The sequence below is a fragment of the Mizuhopecten yessoensis genome, unplaced genomic scaffold, assembly GCF_002113885.1.
Source record: "Mizuhopecten yessoensis strain PY_sf001 unplaced genomic scaffold, ASM211388v2 scaffold8071, whole genome shotgun sequence".
In the NCBI taxonomy this organism is placed as follows: domain Eukaryota; kingdom Metazoa; phylum Mollusca; class Bivalvia; order Pectinida; family Pectinidae; genus Mizuhopecten; species Mizuhopecten yessoensis.
The window spans coordinates 636,153-642,528 of record NW_018407364.1 but is presented as its reverse complement, the minus strand read 5'-3'; positions in this window follow the sequence as shown (position 1 = coordinate 642,528).

The window sequence follows — 6,376 nt, the reverse complement described above, 5'->3', positions numbered from 1 at the left end:
AAAATATATTTACCATTTATAAAATATCAGACCATTGAGAAATGTTCCACTTAAGGATCCCTGTTCCACTGCAGTGGTTTTTCGAATATACAGTAACCTCCCTTTAACTTCTGAACGGTTGAACCGGTCAGACCAGAATTGTTCGTTTATGAAATAAGGTTGGACCTAGGTAATATGATGGTGCTTTCAGGCAAGCCTTGACCAAGCCTTGCAAGGCCTGCATAAACTTTTGCAGGTCCATCAGGATTTATACCTGAAAATGTTACATTTAAAACGGACGTACCGGCGGGTTGTTCCGCATAAACGAACAGGCCCCTGGTGTATTGTCACAGATGGATATATAACTGTACCACAGTTTGGCTAGGCCACTTCCATTGACCAGTTAGCTCAATTTGTTCGTGCCATAGTATAACAAACTTAAGTGACAAGTATTCAAATTCTGGTCCAGCCCTGCTGATTTTTTCCACTCAGAACACTAGCTGTTGTTGTTGTTTTTTATTTATTTTATCTTCAATGACATAACTTTTCAGAAATGAGTTATGAAAGCTATATTCATACCGGAAAAACGTTTCCAACGCTTAGTTAGAGTTTATGTCAGTGGTACAGGGATCCTTAAGAGAAATAGCATTTAATTGTATACAATCGAGTGTACGAGCTTCTGATCCAAGGGAGACAATCACTTATAGGAAAGCAACATTCAGCTTTTACTAAGAGGACAGCATTAAAATTGAGCTATTATAAGGAATGTTCCTCTGTTCTTTGAAATGTAATGAAAAGAACTAACCATAAATATTTAACAGTGAAAAAAAAATTGGGAAACTGAAGTGTGTAATAATATTTCATATGCCAGCTGACTTTCATTTTCTCACATACATGTAACTTAGAAAATACAAAACCGAAAATGATTCTTGTTTCAAAAGAATTATTCAACATTCATTGGAAACTATTAGATTAAAATCTGTAATTACACATAAGATTCATGGCCTTCGATCAGCTTTCATATAAAAAACAAAATTAACATTGTTATTAGGAAATTTCGGACCTTGAAGACTGCATGAAGCAACAGTCTATGGATTCCAATTTTCAGAGTTTGTTATCAATCAATTTAACAGTATTCAACATATAGTTTATAGATTAATTAACAAATCTGTATATTGCACACAATTTCAAAATGATTCAAGCATGATTATAATAACAATCAGGATCATTTAAAAAAATAATAGGCAACAATTTGAAATCAAACCAAATCTGTTCTGAAATGAGTGGCTAATATAAAAAAAAAAGTAATCATATTTCATTTTGTTGACATGGTCCTATCAAGTAAAGTACAGTCAAGCCTTGTGATCAATTCAGCAACCTTCACTATAATTTCAGCTAAAGGGATGCATTGTGAAAGGTCTGGACTATTGTGAAACTTTTATGAAAATACATGTATTGTTCAACATTTGCAGGGCAACCAGATTATTAATACTCAGATTAGAGGAATGACTGAATTTATGTACAATGAAACCTGCCTAATCTGACCACTGAGCATTCTGATATCCTTTCATCTTTGATATACACCAGAAATCCTACTTCTCCAATCTCTACCTTCTAACGACATTATGTCTATTCAAAATATTTGTTTGAATCTACAGGGTATCGGATTAGACACATTTCACTGTATAACAGGTTTCTTCTAAAACTAAAAAGCGAGTTCCTCGACGTTTGCTTAAAACGTATGATGCATTATCTATATATAGCATTGAAATTTTTTATTTCATGTAAAAGTAATTTTGAGATCTGAGTGATATAATTTCGTAAATCAATTGTTCAAATTAATAAAGTTTCACAGCTGTGACACATGCCACAGGGGTGTAGCACATGTACAGCAATCATCACCCCAAGGTGTGTGTATGTGTATATCACTGAGTTACACATTCACAGACTCGCTGTGGGGAGGGCATCTGTGCCACGCCCCTAGCTATGACATGTACACACGATGCTGGCAAGCATGCAAAGACAAAGCAGAGAGGAAAATCTCGAGAAAACATAAAATTTGACTTAGTTTTACAATGTATTTACTGGCTTTAAGGATCCAACCTAAATCTGCTGTAGTAATATTTCACTGTTCTTTGTGTGTGAATATTATAATTCACAAATATCAGCCCTATGAAAATAAATACACAAGTTCACATGTACCCAGCATTAACACTATCAAACAGCTATATACTAAGTATTATGTAAATCCATTGGCTGGTCTCGGGTTGAGATACATGTATATATATTTGAGCGCAGAACGTGAAATACAACATTTCCTGTACATAACTTACAAATTGATTTTAAACCAAAATAAAAAAAAAAAAAAAAATCTTCGAAATTTTAAAGATATGTGCAACACAGTAATAAAGATAATTTAGTGCAGATTATAAAAGATCGCGCCGGTAACTCTCCTTGTATTTAACTTGCTGTAGAATATCGTATATTGGTCACCCCATTATCTTAATTACTTTCCCCTGTAACTGCTAGTTTCATCTCTCCTAGTGCATGGGTATATTTTTTGATAATTTGATTATGATAGCATGAGGCATACTGACATCACACCATCTTAAGTTACTCCTGTATATTTTTGGGGGACAGAGGGGGGAATTGGGAGAATTCTATTTAACCAATGGTGTAATAGCATGTAACAAAACAGTTTTTTTTCTTAACGATTTATGGAAATGAGGGTAAAAAAGACTGCACCAATTTTAAACAACGTACCAAGGATGCACAGATTAAAATCCATATGAATTGAAATTTTTTTAATAACCACAGATAATACAGAAAAAATCACAATGACAATCAAAAAGGAAAATCTATTTTTCAAAAATATTCAACAGGGTCTAATACAATGTTAACAAAACAGTATTTTATAAAAAAAAAAAATGTATAAAACTTAACAGAGTTGTATGGTGCATAACATATCTAGAAATTTCAGTGACTAGAAGTGATATCGGAATGTTTGTGTTCCTGAATGCGAAACCTTCCATATGGATATCGGACGCAGTCGCATATGTTATGAAATGAGGGTTTGAAACTGTGAACCGATGGTTTATACAATGTATGAATCATACGTACGCTATAGACTACAAAGAAATCTCACACATCAAAATGAAGCAGACACTACAATATATACATATAGATATATAATCAATTCAAGACCTTAAATATTCTGCAGAAAAGGGGTAAAATGAAGTGCTGTAGTTTTGGAATGATAATTGTAAAGTTTTAAACAGATATGTACCGATGGATGATAAAATAGCAATAAATATCTATTACAAGTCCAATAAACCTAGCTATATCACATGTACAAAGAACAAAAAGGAATGAATTAATCTTTGTTGACACAATACACAAACAGTTGCAGTGTTTTTCGGAGGGCAGACAAGTCATGGTCTATTAAAGAATGATTAAGAAATCAATCAGTTTGAAAAATGGAGGTAGGTAAGTTAATGAGGACTGCAATAACAAAACATTGACATGTGACTAACAGGTATGACACACGTTTGACACAGGTGTGACTGACATGTGTGACACAGGTGTGACACAGATATGACTCACATGTGTGACACAGATATGACTGCCAGGTGTGACACAGATATGACTCACAGGTATGACACATGTGTGACACAGGTAAGACACATGTGTGACTGACATGTGTGACCCATGTGTGACTGACATGTGTGACATAGATATGACTGACAGGTATGACAGATGTGTGACACAGGTATGACACATGTGTGACGCAGGTATGACACATGTGTGACACAGGGATGACACATGTGTGACTGACAGGTGTGACTGACATGTGTTACACAGGTGTGACTGACATGTGAGACACAGGTGTGACTGCAATGTGTGACACAGTATGACTGGCAGGGGTGACACAGATATGACTGACATGTGGGACACAGATATGACTGACATGTGTGTCACAGGTGTGACTGACATGTGTTACACAGGTATGACTGACATGTGTGACAGAGATATGACTGACAGGTGTGACAAAGGTGTGACTAACATGTGTGACACAGGAATGACTGACATGTGTGACACAGATGTGACTGACATGTGTGACACTGGTGTGACTGCCATGTGTGACACAGGATGACTGACAGGTGTGACACAGGAGAGACACGGATATGACTGACAGGTGTGACACAGGTGTGGCCGACATGTGCGACACGGATATGACTGACAGGTGTGACTGCCATGTGTTACACAGTTCGACTGACAGGTGTGACACAGGTGTGACTTACATGTGTGACACAGGTATGACACATGTATGACTGACATGTGTGACAGAGATATGACTGACAGGTGTGACTGAAATGTGTGACACAAATATGACTGCCAGGTCTGACACAGGTGTGACACAGATACGACTGACAGGTGTGACACAGGTGTGGCCGACATGTGCGACACGGATATGACTGACAGGTGTGACCGACATGTGTGACACAGGTGTGTCTGACATGTGTGACACATGTATGACTGACAGGTGTGAAACAGATATGACTGACAGGTGTGACACAGGTGGGACTAACATGTGTGACACAGGAATGACTGACATGTGTGACACATGTATGACTGACAGGTGTGAAACAGATATGACTGACAGGTGTGAGACAGATATGACTGACAGAAGTAACACAGGTGTGACACAGATATAACTGACAGGTGTGACACAGGTGTGACACGGCTATGACTGACAGGTGTGACACCTGACATGTGTGACACAGGTGTGCCTGACATGTGTGACACAGGTGCGACTGCCATGTGTGACACAGTTCGGCTAACAGGTGTGACACAGATATGACCGACAGGTGGGACACAGGTGTGACTGACATGTGAGACACAGGTGTGACTGCAATGTGTGACACAGTATGACTGACAGGTCTGACACAGATATGACTGACAGGTGTGACGCAAATATGACTGACAGGTGTGACTGACATGGGTGACACAGGTATGACTGACATGTGTGACAGAGATATGACTGACAGGTGTGACACATGTGTGAGTGACATGTGTGACACAGGTATGACACATGTGGGACACAGATATGACTGACATGTGTGTCACAGGTGTGACTGACATGTGTCACACTGGTGTGACTGCCATGTGTGACACAGGATGACTGACAGGTGTGACACATGTGTGAGTGACATGTGTGACACAGGTATGACACATGTGTGACTGACATGTGTGACACAGATTTGACTGACAGGTGTGACACAGGTGTGGCCGACATGTGTGACACGGATATGACTGACAGGTGTGACACAGGTAGGTATTATTTACCATATACTGTATATGATGACATCTTACTGTAGAAGCTGAATATACATTTATTTCAACTTGTAAAACCTAAAACTATAATTACAGCAAAGTTTACACGTTCACGTGTAGCGGAACTGGACAGGGTCAATCATCGGTGATCAGGCAGCTCAGTTCGTAGAGTGTCCGTCTAGAGTTCGGAGGGTCCCGGGTTTGAATCCCGGTCTGGCCGTGCATTCTTCCATCTCCTGTTACACATGTATATATTTTTTACAAATTGTTCACAAACAGAGGAAGAGTTTATCTAAATAACTTAAAAGATAATGAAGGATGGACATAACAAATATAAGCAGATCTACAGGAAGTAAATTAAATGGTCAATAAATATATGTAAAATAAATCATTGGCTAACTTTGTGGGGGATATTTAGCTCTAACGGACGGACAACACAAATAAGAACATGTGTAAGACAGACTAATGGTCATCTTTGTGAGAGACTGACCAACAGGATGGATACAGCAAATAAACATGTAAAACAGATAATTGGTCAACTTTGTGGTGGATACTCTACAGGAAGGACATGACAAATAAACATATAAAATACATCATTGGTCAACGTTGTAAAAGACTGACCAACAGGACAGACACAGTAAATAATTAAATATCGTACAATAAGATTATCTACAGGACGGACATAAGTAAATGATGAACACAACATATAAGAAATGTAAAATAGACTGGTTCTAGCCATTCGGACATATATGTATATATGTGTATATATATCTTATTAATCATTCTCAAAAATATATAAAACATCTTCATTATAACTTAACTTATATGTAATACAAAAAAAATTCAATGACATGAAGTGATATATATTAAAGGTATACAGCTAAAGCTACACAGCATGTATATTCAAATGTGAACAAATATCTTTATTTGTGTAATATAAGTTTCTCACGACACGCCTCACATATATGTCAACATCTGTCAAGGTTTACTTCATGTCCACCGCATTCTTACAAGCCCACGAAGGCAGTGGCTGACATTGACAATTGGAAAAAAAATGAGATTC